This window comes from Apodemus sylvaticus, chromosome 23 (genome assembly GCF_947179515.1).
Source record: "Apodemus sylvaticus chromosome 23, mApoSyl1.1, whole genome shotgun sequence".
In the NCBI taxonomy this organism is placed as follows: Eukaryota; Metazoa; Chordata; class Mammalia; order Rodentia; family Muridae; genus Apodemus; species Apodemus sylvaticus.
In genome coordinates this window covers 16,679,209-16,695,316 of record NC_067494.1, presented here as the reverse complement: position 1 = coordinate 16,695,316, position 16,108 = coordinate 16,679,209, and the positions used below count along the sequence as shown (strand labels likewise).

General features: G+C 47.3%; 2 pseudogenes; both read right to left on the bottom strand.

Moving 5' to 3' along the window:
* The window catches only part of LOC127673527 (ensconsin-like), a 266,418-nt pseudogene extending 257,527 nt beyond the window's left edge, over positions 1–8,891 (bottom strand).
* Positions 8,892–12,170: 3,279 nt separating this feature from the next.
* On the bottom strand, positions 12,171–12,861 carry LOC127674133 (GTPase ERas-like; annotated as a pseudogene).
* Between the last annotated feature and the right edge of the window lie 3,247 nt (positions 12,862–16,108).

Here is a 16,108-nt window from a genome sequence, read left to right as displayed (position 1 = left end):
TTTCCAAGATGCCAGGGTGGCCAGCCTGCACCGTTGAGGTCGGACAGCTGTTGGTTATTGTCCTTACAACGCACTCAGATCTCACCATGAGGAGTAAAGAAAAAGGGACTCCCCTTTTTTAGAGATACAAGTTCTAGAAAAAAATTAAGGAGAAAAATGAACCTTCCTTTTAAACTCTGGCATTCTACCTGGGTGGGGTAAACATGGCACTTTGTAATACACACACGCACGTGCACGCACACTCACACGTGTGCGCGCACGCGCGCGCGCGCGCGCGCACACACACACACACACACACACACACACACACACACACACACATCCTCCCTCAGTGAAAAAGGCCTCAGTTGCTGAGCTCACCTCTCTGTGGTTCCTTTGGACAACTGTGAAGCGACTCCTTGTGGGCTCTGTGCAGACTCTCCATTTCCTGGAGAGTTCATCTGTGGCAGTGCAGACACCTCTGCATACACAAGGGGAGCAAACCTTTACTAACATGCCGCCATCAAACCATCCTCTAGGACCAGAACCTGGATCTCTCACCTGACGGTACAACTCACTGCCTGTGGGACCCTGGGCAAGGGAAACCCTAATCCTTCCTGGATAACAGGACCTGCCTGACAGGCTACTAAATGCGTTAACACAAGCAAAGTTTTCACTGAAGGGCAGAAATAACTGTCACTATTGCTTTTGTTTGTACTAAGTTAGTTCTGGACATAAACACTGAAATCAAACCAACTGATGAAGTGGCTGACTGACTTGACTGGCTGACACGGAACACTTTTACTGAAGGATTCAAAGCAAATCACCATAGAATGCTCTCTGGACAGAGCAACTAGTGCATCAGTGACCAAGCACGATATTGCCACTGTCCAAGACCCTCACACAGAGATGAAACTGATCCTAGATGGGACTACAGAAACGAAGGCTGATTGCATTTTTATTTAAGCTACTTTTGTTTTAAGATTTCCAAGAAACAGTAACTTGCCCAAAGACCACAGTTACAAGTTGAATAACAAGTTATGATGAAATCAGCATGTTTTAAAGTGTACCTCTCTCTTGAAGTCAGGATTAAGAGAGATGATGTTTAAATCTTTTATTCTAAGACTTGTCATAAATACAAGTAATGGACATGTAAATTTCATCCGGGGGGTAGTAATGCAGGCCCAGTAACACTAGCACTTGGGAGTCTGAGGAAGGAAGACAAGGAGTTCGAGATTTTCTTCAGGTGCACTGAGAATCCAGATCTAGACTGTACAGAAACTACAGAATGAGACAGTTTAAACTAGTTTAAACAAAATCCCCAAACAGACAAAATCCTATCAAGTTGTGTACATTTAAAGTCACCCATTAGACCGGGGGCTCTCGGCCTTCCTAACGCTGAAACCCTTTCATACAGTTCCTCATGCTGTGGCCATCCATCTCAACCAAAAATATTTTTGCTGCTTCATAACTGTAATTTTGCTACTGTTATGAATCATGATGTAAATATCAGCTATATTATCCCCTAAGGGAGTGTGACCCTCAGGCTGCAAACCATTGCCTTAGGGGCTGGAGAGAAGGCTCAGCAGTTACAATCAGCCACACCAGGCAGTTTGCAGCCAGCTGGAACTAATTCCAGGAGATCTGACATCCTCTCCTGGCATCTGTGGGCACACACATGCACATGAGCACTGACAGAAGAAGTACCTGTCTCTCCAGCGAGATCTCCTTTGGCTACGTCACCATTTCTTTGCTCAGTGATTTTCTAAAAAGAGAAAGAAACCAATATAAGAATTTTAAAGGGACGTTCCTAGTGGTAGAGTGCTCACTGGAGTACCTGTGAGGGCCTAGGTTTGATCGCTAAGCGGGGAGGTGACTGGAAAGGAAATAAAGTCAGAGCCAGCAGGGCCCAGGCCAGGAGTCCCCAGCCCTTGGGAAATAGGCAGGCATTATATGATCAAGGTCAAGGTCAGCGAGGCCAGCCTGAGGGCCCTGCCTCCCACAACAGAAGAGTGCTAGAAAGGCCACGCCAGCACGTTATTGGCTGCCTCCATCCTCCTGGTTCTTCTCATAAGCTCTTCAAGTTGCCTCAAAAAAGCACACAGAAGGCCGATGAGATACACAAAGCACCCCAGCCTGGCACATGCCAGCGATAAACAAAACAGTAGCAGATTATTAAAACGTGGAGAAAATATAATTCACTGTTCTTCGTCTGAATTGGAGTTATTAATAGAGGTTGGAACCATTTTAACTGCTGTGGTAGGACAACTTGCTTTGGGAAAGGAGGAAATTCTGGCGGCTTTCTTGGAATTAATACCGAGGGCCATTTCTTGGGCAAGGGTAGGACATTTTGTTCCTGACCTTTTGTTCTCAGCTTCAGGCAACTGGAGACCCAGGAAGGAGGCAGAACCATGTGGTTGCGGTTCCGACCCTGGCCCAGGCCTTACCTACTTCCACTCCAGGTGCTCCTGCTCTTCTTTCTGGAAATGCTTCTCCCTTTCCTGCTGAGCCCTCTCTGCCTCCTCCCGGATTCTGGCTTCCTCTTCTTTCTGGAAACAGATAACTACCACTGCTGATGCCCGGTCTGGCAACCCTGCTCCCCACACCTTACTCAGCAACTGCCCACCTTTGCAAACCCCTCTTCTGCTTAGCAGCCCTGACCATCTGGGAGCGAACCCCTGTGGAGCAGCTGCCAGCTTGGGCTCTGCACCCAGCTCCTGTGCAAAGGGCCCCTGGCTGGGGCAGCCCACACCCACTCTGCACCCCATTCATCTGGGCACAGCCCCAGCTGGGCTGGGGCAGGGCGCACACCTGCTTCTGCAGGCGCTCCACCTCCTCCCTCTCCAACTGCTCCTGCTCCTCCTTCGCCAGCCACAGCACCATCTCCTCCTTCTCTAGCACCTGATCTGCTTCCAGCCTGCCGGCTTCTTCTTCCCGGCGACTTCCCTCCTCAGCCACCCTTCGGAACAACTCCTCTATCTTTTGTCTGGGAAAAGACATGAAGGAAGGCGCTTCTTTGAAGAGAGGCCAGGTCTGGCAAGGGCAACAGGTCAAAGCCCTGGAGGAAGCCACATTCTACCATGGCTATGGAACCTTTGCTGCTCTGCGCCCCAACCCCCTATGGCTTCATTTTTGTCAGAAGCAGCGATTAAACAATGATATTTGGGTGGTGACTTGCTTCTCCAGAGAGTCTACAGTTCATTTTTAAAGGGGGAGACTTGAATATCTGAACATAGATTATTTTTAGCAATTACCATGAATGTTAAGTAATTAAACCTGAATAAGAAATCTAACACAAAATACCATATGTAGGGAATTTTGCCTGTATATCCCCATATTCAGGCTCTACATGTATGCTTGGTGCCTGCAGAGTCCAGCTCAGGGCCTCTGGAGGAACACTCAGTGCTCTTAACTGCTAAGCCATCTCTCCAGAACCAAAACAACCTTTGAAAATGAGATTAATAATGTCTGTATCAGGTCAGGAGGAAGTCGGGCCATATAAGCTCCCCGTGGACTGAAGGGTGTGCACGGCCAAGAGGGTGGCCCCCAGCAGGCATAAGGGTTCCCAGATCTGTCAGGAACAACTGCTAACACTAGCCTTACCAGGCCCAGGTTCAGCACATCATCACAGTTAGTGTTAACTACCAACTGGACAACTGGACAGTCCGGGACCTGAGATGGGAGTGTCACAGTTGAGGGACTGAGGGACTGTCTCGATCAGACTGGAATGTGGGCCTGTCTGTGAGGGACCGTCTTGTCTGTTAACTGTGTAACAGAGCCCAGGCAGCTGCAGGCAGTGCTTGCTGTCTATGAAGGCTAGCAATGCATGAGCCAGTGAGTAAGCCTGCGAGGGGAGCAGAGCACATTCCTCAGTGGGTGCAGCTTGGGGGCGGGGACTTCTTGAGTTGCTACCCTGGCTTTCCTCACAGACAGACTCATGCCAAGCATAAGCCAAATGAGCTGATTCCTCCTCTACATTGCTTTAGGTCAGAGTGTTATAACAGGCTGTAACCAGAACACTGTCTGTCTGTCCGTCTGTCTGTCCATGCCCATGGCTGTGGTGTTTTGAGCAGTGGCCCCCAGAGGCCAATCCTGAGCTGCCCTTTGTCCTTGTCTTCTGGCCCAGGCTCTCTTCCAAGTCCATGTCTCCCCTGCCCGGTGCTCCCCAGCCCGCATCCTCCCTGCTGCCCGGCTCAGGCAAAGCTCCTTCAGCTCAGGCCCACTCCTAGGCTCCTGGCAACATCCGCCCTGGCAAGAGAGAAGGGAAGGCGGAGCCTGAGAAAAAAAGACCCCAAGAAGAAAGTAGCCAGTGAGCCCCCAATAAAGGGCAGGGCACCATTAGTGAAGGTGGAGGAGGTCACAGTGGAAGAGGGGACATCCGCGAAGCCACCTGACCCTGGTAAGAAGGCACCAGCCTGTGCTGGGGTGCGGGCAGGTGCTGGGGTGCAGTCCGGTGCTCTGTGCTTGCCCTGCCCACGAAGGGTTTTATTTAACTCCTTTTTCATTACTGGGTATTGGAAATTCATATTCCCATTCTTTCTCTTCCCCGGATGGTGCTTTTGGCAGAAGAAACCTTATGTGCAAGAAAGGCGGGTCCATAGCCAGAATAAGTCTCTACTCCAGGAAGGACAAAGTGTTGTCCTTTCCACGAGGGAAGTGGTCCGATATAGTCATGTCACGGTCACCCCAGGGAATAGCGCCATATCTGGGGCTCAGCGCCTAGTTTCTGCTGTTGGCAGTTCTGGTGCACCACAGCAGCTGTAGCTGAGAAAACAGCTTACTATCCACAGAACAGACTGCTGTCTGCTTGATTGCTGAACTCCTCCTCAGCTGAAGTAACCTTTGATGAGCGTTTACAGGGGACACAACATCTTCACGTCCTTTGCCCATTTGAAGAGATCCCTCCACACACTTCTCTTCCCCAGATGTCTTTATAACCAATTCTCCAGTCATGCTTTTTCCAAGGCCCTCACCCTCCGGCTAGTCCAGTGGGCTACTGCTCATGAGTCAGTAACTAGTTGAGAAACTAACTAGCCATTTCCCCTTCTACCATAATGTGTCCTACCTGAAGTTCCTCCCACTGTGAAGATGGCCCCTTACCAGTGTCTTTCAGAGTTGTCCCCTGTAAGGCTGCAGCTGCCCACTTCTGGGTGGAGCCTGCATAACGTGCAGAGCCATTAGTAATCAGGCCCCAGTCGTACTGCCCCCAGTCAGCCGGTCATAGGGAACACCACCTAGGCTGCAGGCGCATGCAGGCAGCAGACGGCGTTATAACAGAAGAAACCATACGCATCTGCGCAGCCTCTTTATGTGACTTGCTTGTGTGTTCAGTATCTGCACATATGGATCAGTGTGTGTGTGTGTATGTGTGTGTGTCTGTACATACCTGCTCAAAGCATTCAGAGAACAGAAAAGGCTACTTAAAATGAATGTGACTACTTGATTAGATAGAACTTCCCCCAACCCCTAAACATTTTCCTATCCGCGTTGATATGTTGCTATTTATTCAGAAGAAAATTTGATTTTAAACATAGTTCTGGGGATGTGGCTCAGATGACAGAGTGTTTGCCTGGCACAGACAAGCCCTGGGCTCCATATTCAACATCAGTAAACCAAGGATGGCAAAGGACTGTACTCTCCACATGCTGGAGGGGAGCAGGAGGGACCAGGCTCCAGGCCTTCTCTGGGGGCAGGGCCTGTCTGAGGGAGATTACCTCTCCAGCTCCTCCTTCTCCTTCCTCCCCCTCTCCTCCTTCTCCCTTTGCTCTCTGGCCAGGTGCCTCTTCTCAGCCAGCAGCCTCCTAGCCTCTTCGGGTTGGTGGTGCCTGCAGAAGTCTTAGGAATGACACCGGCAGTCATGGTGGACGATGGTGCTGTATCTGTTGCTGGAGAAGGGGCCGGGGTTGGACTGAGGGCCGAGGCTGGGACAGCTGTACAAATAGGTACAAGGAGAGAACCAAATGGAATGAAATGAAAATCCAAGGAACAGAACAAACACTGGCGTGCCCCACACCCCAGGCCTGGGGTCCATCGTTCTCAAAGAGAAGGGAGCACACACCGCAGTGTGTTCTCACGGTTCCACTATATTCTTCTGTAGCCAAGCAACGATAACAAAACTGCATGTGTGAGACATCCAACCCAGCTCACACTCTGTCACCAAGTCTTCTTTTATAGCAGCTACATCAGTTAGCACTATCTACCAAGTAGCAGGGTCTGTGGGAAGCCAGACTCTGAGCAGAATGAAGGCAAGGTTCTCCATTTGCCTTTTATCGCAAGTATCTCTGTGCTTTGGTAACTTAGTTAACCACAGCATCAAAGCCTTTTAATGGGCATCATTAGCACCCAAGCCACACCCGGGACTCAGGCTGGGCAGGTGGCATCCAATGGAGAGGCTCCTTTCATTTATTCTGATTAAGGTTTAAAATACCCCCGCCATCATCCCCATTTGGACACAGGATTTTGGTGTAGTTGGGGCTTGTTCAGAGCCAGTTCGCGATCTTCCTGCTCCAGGTGCCTGACTTGGGATCACAGGTGTGCACCGCTATAACTTTGCTAAGTGTCATCTTTTCTCGAAGGTGTGGTGGCACACACCTTTAATCTCAGCACTTGGGAGACAGCCTGAGTACAAGGTGAGACTGTGTCTCAAAAGAATCTACCCAGAGCTCTTGGGAGACCCTAGATGCAAGGAAGCAAGAGCCTTGCCAGGGACAGGCAGGCTCGCTGCCACACGTCTGTCCCCAAGAGTGCTTTGGGAAGATGCTCTTCACCTGCGTTTAGAGATTTAGGAGGATGAGTTAGTGCATTCACGATACAGAGTGGTGCGGGAGAGAGAAAGAGAAGAGAGGAAGGAAGGGAGAAAGAGAAGAGAGGAGAGGAGAGAGGGAGAAGGGGAAGAGAAAGAATGAGAATTTGAATTTCCAATACCCAGTAATGAAAAAGGAGTTAAATAAAACCCTTCGTGGGCAGGGCAAGCACAGAGCACCTGACCGCACCCCAGCACAGGCTGGTCCCTTCTTACCGGGGTCAGGTGGCTTCGCGGCTGTCCCCTCTTCCACTGTGACCTCCTCCACCTTCACTAATGGCACCCTGCCCTTTATTGGGGGCTCACTGGCTACTTTCTTCTCGGGGTCTTTTTTCTCAGGCCCCGCCTTCCCTTTTCTATTGCAAGGGCAGATGTTGCCAGGAGTCGAGGAGTGGGCCTGAGCAGAAGGCTCTTTGCCTGAGCAGGGCGGCAGGGAGGATGCGGGCCAGGGAGCACCGGGCAGGTGAGGCATGGACTTGGAAGGGAGCCTGGGCCAGAAGACAAGGACAATGGGCGGCTCAGGATTGGCTTCCCGGAGCCCAGAACACCCACTTGTACAACCAACCAGATGGTCCGATAGGAGTGTTTTTCTGTTTGTGGTCAATGTGGAAAAGGAGCCACTAAGGAGACCCAGTTCAAAGATCCTTTGGCTAAAAGACAGCAGTTGATTCACCAGGGTGGACCTTCCCATGCACCTCCACCACACTCACCAAAGGCGGGCCGGGGCTGGTGACCTCGCTTTGAGATTAGAAGGAGACAGAGTCCTGCGGGCACCGGGGGAAAACATGGGAGGGAAGGTGCTCTCTTTCCCGCTCTCTTTTATGGCTCTGGCTTCAGAGAAACTCAAGAATTAGAATTTTCATATTAATGACATGCAATGACAAACTACAGACCATCTAGTGTTTTTAAGAACTTAAGACAATTTCTAAACTATGTCAAATATCCACTCTAGTGCAGGACAAGGCCCCGTTGGCTAACAACTGAATAGTGTATAATTGAGTCAACACAGATGACAGGAATAAAGTAGATGTGATGGATGATTTGATTTGTTTTGTCAAGAAGCATTTAAAGGAAGTCAAGGGAAGGGGGAAATGATGTAATTATATTATAATCTCAAAAAAATTAATAAACGGCAAAAAAAGTATAAACTATTTAAAAGTGCCTTTGTGTTCTATCTGGACATTACCTGGAATTACTTTGCCTTGTCTCTCCTTTTGTTTTACATTTTGTAATTTTTCTTTTTGCCACTCTGAGGATTAAGCCCCAGGCTTCATACAAGCAAGTGCCCTACCACTGAGCCACACTACCAGCCCATGTAAAAGGACCTTTAAGCACATGTCCTACTTTTCTGTTCTTTAGCACCTTTCTTCTGCTTTGGAAAATACCTTCCCTCAGACATTCACATGTCTGTTATTTCAGAGACACAGTCCCCTTTATGTGGCGTTTGTAGATAAGTCCTTACATAAGGGCCCCTTTCTCCCCAAGGAAATAGGCCACGGTGAGGAAGTATAGGCCACTCTTTCCTAGAGAGTTCCAACAGTGAGCAGGCACCAGGTCTCCCAGATGCCTGCCCAGCACTCAGCCAGAGATCTGGACAAACTTAGGAAGACAAGACCAAAGATGGGTTCCGAGGTTCAGATGTCACTAGGGAAGAGTGGGGAGGGATCAGAAGGGAGCAAGAGGGAGCCTAGTGCTTGAAGTGTCTCAAGCAGAGGGAGGGATGGAGGGGGGGAGGGAGGGACAGAGGGAGGAACAGAGGGAGGGGGAGGAGGGAGATGGGAGGACAGAGGATGGAGGGACCAAAGGCTGGAAAGAGAGGGAAAATGAGAAAGATCTGAGACTCTGACCTGTTATGGGCAGCAGGGAGGCTGGCTGGGCACCTCTGGCTAAGCCAGTACTAGGGAACAAGGGACAGGCAGATGTCACCCAGCCAGGGCTGCCAGTGAACAGTTGCAATGCCCCCTCTCTCCTTCTCTTCCGAGTTCCTCTAACTGCTTCTCCCAGCTTCTGGAGCAATGTGACCCTAGCTGACCTGCTGAGCTGCAAGTGACTGAGGGCAGAACAGATCTTCCCATGGTGCTGGGCCAGGTCTGGATCAATACAGCTGCATGGCCACCCTCCGCCCCAGCTGACTCCTCAAAGGCGGGTGGGGCCTTGAAGGACAGGTGCAGTCTCTGGGTGGTAAAAGCTGCAGCCCATGGCTTCCCTGCCGAGTGGGGTTTAGAGAAGCCCTTATGCCTACAACTAGGGAGGAGGGCCCACCTTCCTTCCCAAGAGAGATGCTGAAGTACCAAGGTAAGTCCTGTCTTCTTACTTACAGAGAAGCAGACTTCTCTGGTGAAAACTTACTTACTTACTTATAGAGAAGCAGACTTCTCTGGTGAAAACTTCACAGCAGAAGGAAAGAACAGATTCCTAAAGGTTGTCCTCTAACCTCTACAGGGAGTTACAGCATGTAACCACTCCATACACTTATGCAAATAAGTGAATATTTTTTTTTTCTGCCAAGACTTATTCATGGGGTGGACCTTAGTTCCAATTAAAAGGGGATTAGTTACTCCCATATCATTTGTGCCAGAACTGCACAAGTAGTTCTTTTTTTTTTTTTACGTTTTTTTATTAGATATATTCTTTATTTACATTTCAAATGTCCCCTTTCTTGGTTCCCTGTCCCCAAAACTCTCATAATCCATCTCCCCTCTCCCTGTTCCCCAATCAGCCCTCTCCCGCTTCCCTGTTCCAGCATTTCCCCACACTGCAGCATCAAGGCTTTCCAGGACCAAGGGCCTCTCCTCCCTTTGATGTCCAACAAGGCCAAGTGAATGATTTTTTTAAAGAAATAAAGGATGAACTAGATTCCTTTGAGGTTCAAGGTTCTTGTTTAATAGATATTCATTTTATTTGATTTTTCAAAATCTGAAATGCCACAATAAATTATCATAAGTGGAAATATCCAAATGGAAATTTGGGCATTTCCTAAAAATAGAAAAATTTCCAAGGAGAAATATTGATTGTAAAGTGCCAACCTTACTACTATACCAAATAATTTTGCAGTAATGTTTTATAACTAATCAGTTAGTGAATTTTTGTTTTTAGTGTCTGTATACCAACTACACAAGTTTGTAGATAACCTGAGTTCCATGAGACCCTGTCTCTAAAATTTTTCAGCCTAGCCCATGAAGTGACCACAAATATTAACAAAACCTAATAATTTTTCTTAGAATATGAAACACCTCAAGATTGACCTTATGAGAATAATCCTATAATTTTAAAAAGGCCACCAGGGCCGGTGGCACACGCCTTTAATCCCAGCACTTGGGAGGCAGAGGCAGGATTTCTGAGTTCAAGGCCAGCCTGGTCTACAGAGTGAGTTCCAGGACAACCAGGGCTACACAGAGAAACCCTGTCTCGAAAAAAACAAGACATAAAAGGTCACCAGGCTCAGAATATGACTCAGTGGTAGAGCACACGCCTATCATGTTCTAGGCCCTAGATTCACTCCCCAGCATAGAAATGTGTGTGTGTCAATCTCTCTCCACACACTTAGAGACAAAATCTATAGGAGTTAGCATAAACACTCGAGAACCAGTGATTTACTAAGACCTGTCATCTGTGTGTTAGACATGCACTAGGGTTAGCTAGAGTAGCAGAACTTTTTAAATGAATCTATGTGTCAGTATGTACAGTCATGTATATATGTATGTATACATATATTCCCATATATATAGAATATATACTTTTATTTATATATATTTATATATATATACTAATTTATTAGAATGGCTTACAGGCTGTGGTCCGCCTAGTTCAGCAATGACTGGCTATGAACAGAAAGTCCCAGAATCCAGAACTTGGTCAGTCCACAAGGCTGGATGTCTCAGCTGGTCTTCAGTAGATGCTGGAATCCTGAAGGAGTGGGCTGTAATGCCAGGGAAGGAACGGGCTTTCCAGCAAAGCAAAGAAAGCAGGCAACGAGCAAAAACTTCCCTCTTCCGAGTCCTTATCAATGCTTCCAGAAGGTATGACCCGATTTAAAGGCATGTGTTTTCCTACCTCAAGATTTGGGTTAGAAGTGGATCTTCCTACGTCAAACTAAGCAGTTCCTAAGTGCTGTGCCCTCTGTTTTTAATTTAAGTCCAGATGTAGTCAAGTTGGCAACCAAGACTAGCTATCACAAGAGGGTTAGAAAACAAAACAAACATGTCTGCTTTTGAAACTCAAAATCGGGACTGGAGAGATGGCTCAGAGGTTAAGAGCACTGACTGCTCTTCCAGAGGTCCTGAGTTCAATTCCCAGCAACCACATGGAGGCTCACAGCAATCTGTAATGAGATCTGATGCCCTCTTCTGGTGTGTCTGAAGACAGCAACAGTGTACTCATACATAAAAATAAATAAATCTTTAAAAAAAAGAAAGGAAGAAAAAAGAAAGAAAGAAACTCAAAATCTAGCTTGCAGGGATGAGGGTAACTCCCAGAACAAAGGGTGGGAGAGAAGCAGGACTGCCCCAGCACGCACCGCTGGCTGAGGAAGCAAGAACTAGCTGGAGGAAGGAAGGTTAAAGTCTACACAACCCCCCATTACAGCTACTTAATTCTGGGTCGGGAAAACCAGCTCCCAGATCTAGGTCACGGTGGCAGGAGACACACGCATTTGCAGAAGGGTGCAAAAGAAGTGAAAGTATGTGGTAAGGTTCGGGCCACACGCTTTATTCTTATGACATCTCTGAGCACTGCGGTATGTTCCATCACCTCTGTTCTAGAGAAGCACAGTGTATCCTGCCTCAGGCACACTTCCATGAACTCAAAGTCAGCCGGACCTAAACAGCAAATAGTAGGTTAGCCAGGGAAGGAAACAAACCAGGGGTGTGCTTCAGTTTATGATTTTTCTTAAATTAAGACAAATTTTCAATGTAAGTTAAAATGTGGACAACTTCCCCAATTAATTCATAATCCTTTGGTATTACTTAAAGAAGAAATAAAAGACTAAAAACAAGCAAAGAAAAACTCCATGAACCATGGGAATAAATATAAAAGTGGAAAAAAGTCATCTTAACAGAATAATCAGAAAATTATGACCTCATCTATAGCCTTGAAAATAGTTAAAAGTGAAAATTACTGAACATAAAGGGCATACATAGCCAGGTGGTGGTGTCACACATCTTTTTTTTTTTTTTTTTTTTTTTTTTTTTGCTTTGAATGCTGAGAACGTTTATTTAATTTTGCATAGAGTTTCACAGAACACAGCCAACAAGGGACACTCCTCACCAAATGACAATAAAAAAAAATGTCCGTGGAAACTTACTTGGTGGGTGGGTGAGTGGGGGAATCTTATGACAAGAGAACTGTCACCTTAACAGGAGAGAAGGGTCAATTGTATTAACTGAGATCCTCAGGCTACAGAGCAGCCACAGCTACAGATGGTTTTGTGGCCTCTGATCTTCCTGCTTGACGCAGCCCCAGCCTCATGGGCCTCTGAATCTCACAGTCACAAGGGCAAAGGCTTCCCACACTTTGCTGCCTGTTGGCTGAGGTCTTCACTAAGGGGACTCCCAGCTTGGGAGCAAGGACTGCGGTGGCAGCGACAGCATGAGCATCTCCAGCAGTGCTCACCAGGTCACACGTGATGCCCACTAGCACCAGAGGCTGCGGTGAGGCTTCCACATGGACCATATCTGCTGCAGCTGGTCTAGCGACGAGGGGTCATCAAGAGCAAAGATGCCCAGCAGGCCATCACCCACTGCCAAGCACGGTCCTGCAGAGCCCGCCGGGTATCCTGGCCAGCTGTATCCAGCACATTTAGGATGTAGCCTCCTCTGTAGTCCAGGGCTGCTGCTTTCCAGTAGGAATCCTGGATAGTGGGCTCGTGGTCTTTGACCAAGCAGTGGTGAGTCATCGGGATCCTGAGAGCTTTTTCACCAACACCACTTGCACCCACCACCACCGCCGCCTTGAACACCAGTAGCTGCCTGACAGCATCTATCTCTGCATTGTTCCCAAGCCTCATGGCTTTCCTCTGGGGAGCTGGTGCATTGCCGACTGGAGCTCAGGTCCAAGATGCTAAACTTGGTCAGCAACTGCATTCCCCAGCACCTCAAGGAAGTGGTGTAAACAGCCACTTTAAGAGTGTTTAAGAGTGTGCTGGGAATGGGAAATCAGGTGAGACTGGCTGTGTTCCCAGGAGTAGCAGTCTGTTGAGGGGCAGCAGGCTGATCTGCGGTGTCACACATCTTTAGTTCTTTAGTTCTCAAGAGGCAGAGACAGAGGGATCTCTGTGAATTCAAGGCCTGCCTGGTCTACAGAGCAAGTTCTAGGACAGCCAGGGCTACACAGAGAAATACTGTCTTGAAAAAATGACCAAACAAACAAACAAACCAAAAACTGGAATAATGTGCAAGCCATTTCTCAACATTGTTTTGTTACATACACGATCACCAGGGAAATGTGATTATTATCTGTTTTGTGGATGAAACATTTTCAGGATTGAAAGCAGGATTAAAAAACTAATTGTAAACCCACACAAAGCTTTAATCCCAGAACTTAGGAGGCAGAGGCAGAGGCAGAGGCAGAGGCAGAGGCAGAGTGATCTCTGAATTTGAGGCCAGCCTGGTCTACATAGTGAGTTCCAGGACAGTCAGAGCTGACAGTGAGACCCTGTTTTAAAAAAACAAAAACAAAAACAAAAAACAAAAACCTCAATAATAAAATTTGTTGGGTTAGTATCTGGCTCATCTATATTTTAATTCCACTGCAGACTTTTTCTTTCAACCTTTTTTGTACTGTGTGTACAGTGATTCATTTTTGAGACTTTTCTTGTATTGCATTCTAGCCTGGAACCCACTGTGGAGCCCAACATGGCTCTGAGTGCCACGCCTGCCACACCCTCTTAGTACTAGAGATTGAACCCAGGGTTTTGTATACACTAGGTACACACCCAGCCACCTGAATTCTCCCACCAGTCAGTGTCACTGTTCTCTTAATATAGGAAAGAAAAGTGTGACTTTGCAGTATGTCTTCCTGCTGCGATGGAAAATTATCCCAGGACTACGGAGCCCAGGAACCACAGGGCTCTGAGAGGAAGCATCTTCAGCAAGAGGTGCCACAGCTCCCAGGGAGGGTATCCCCAGCGGAGCTCAGAGCTCAGCTCCTTCCTCACTTCTTGGTTTCTTCCAGTGAGAAAGTCATGCTAGCTAGGTGGCAAATCTCATAAAAGAGATTTGTTGGGGAGACAGATCCAGAAGGAAAAGTGATGAATCCAGCATGGGTGGCTGCCTCTGCTCCCCTGAGTGGACAACAGGGAACTGGACAAAGGACGAGGCTTAGACAGGATTTCTTAGGAGGCTGAACTTTTCAGGGCAGAGACCTCCAGAGTGAGGGATTGGTGGGATGTCCTGTTCAATGATCGGTGGGGCTTGTGGGAAGCTCAGGGATTGATGGGTTTTTTCACCTCCTCTTCCCTGCATCGGGTCCATGAGTTAGAATGGAAAGAACCTTCCTGGCTGACTTAGGCTCTGTGGCTGAGCTGCTTAGGGAGGTTAGAGAGGAGGCACTGCCACCATGGACAGCCGCTGCAGTGGGACCTCAAGACTGAAAAGGAGCTGTTGCTTTTTTAACCGGTGCCCCCAATCTGACAGCTCCCCCAGCAGGCCAAATTCTGCGCATTTGTTCCCACTCAGGAAGAGATCCCGGAAGTGGGGCATGGATCGCCGCGTTGGCCGCAAGACGAAATGCTCATCATTGGAAAACAAGTCCGTTCACATGCCTAAAACTTGTCCTACGTAATTTCGGCCATTTATGATTTAGTTACAGGAATCCAGCTGGAAACTGTCTGGCACATACACTGAAAAACTGAAGCAAAAACTTAAAGTCACCGGGAGAAACATAATTTAGTTCCCAAGTGTCTTGGATCTAAATTAAGACCGGCTTATTACCTACTGGTGGCATGGCATGCTTCATAATCCAAGTTTGGTGACTCATGTCTGTGATTCCAGCACTACAAAAGCTGAGGCAGGAGGATCGAGTGAAAGGCCTACTTATGCTCCACAACAAGACTTTGTATCAACATACATGTACACATAGACACAGCGGGAGGGGACTACTAACAAAGTCAGTAGTGACGAGATACTAATCAATTAGTAAATATACACAGTATTGGGGAAGTCTGATAATAACAAATAGACGAACGCATATATTATCCGTGTGGAATAATGACTCAGTCACTTGAAGGTGCTTGTATTAGGTTGATATATATTTTCTTCACATAGTGGTTTTGTACCCTAAGCCATCTTGTGATCCATCATCTCACAGAGTCGATGGACAGACTTAAAAAGTCCATGCCATGTTATCAGTATTTGTGTTGACAAAGTTGCATCCTAGGTAACAAGCTGAATTTTGTGACGTGTCTTAATTATGATTCTAGGCAGAGATACATGGAAATATTAGCAATATTTGTGACGCTAACAAGTAGAAGACAATCTTTTTAGATATAGCCCAGGCTAGTCTCTAGTTTGTAGTTGAAGCTGACCTTGAAGGTATACTTCAATCTTCATCTTCAGAGCACTGGGAATATAGTTTTATGTGGCGGGGATTCAGACCCAAAGCGTCACACACAGTAGGGCAGCATCCTACCAAGCAAGCCACATTCCAGCTCCAAAGTCAAAATGTGTTTGGGTATGAGGGTTTTTTTGAGTTTTTTTTTCCTGAGACAGGGTTTCTCTGTGTAGTCCTGGGATGTCCTGGAACTCACTCTGTAGACCAGGCTGGCCTTGAACTCAGAAATCTGCCCGCCTCCGCCTCCCAAGTGCTGGAATTACAGGTGTGCAACACCATGCCTGGCTTTTTTTTTTTTCTAAGAATATTTCTTTGTGTAGCTCTGGCTGTTTTGTAACTCCCTCTATAGACCAGGCTGGCCTGGAACTCAGATCTGCCTGCTTCTGCAAGTGTCTCAAATCTGGGATCAAAGATGTGCACCAACATTGCCTGGCCACAGATGTTTTAATAAATAAATAATCATTGTATTTACAGTTCTACATCAGAATTATTTATAATGCAATATTTCATTGTGCACACATGCAATTCCGGCCCTTAAGAGGCTGAAGCAGGAAGATCATGAGTTTAGTACTAGCCTATGTTACATACTGAGGTACCTGTATCAAAAAGCAAACGAAAATGCTGGAGAGATGGCTTAGTGGTTAAGAGCACTGACTGCTCCCCCGAAGGTCCTGAGTTCAAATCCCAGCACCCACATGGTAGCTCACTACACACCCTCTTCTGGTGTGTCTGAAAACAGCTACAGTGTACTTACATATAATAAATAAATAAATCTTTTTT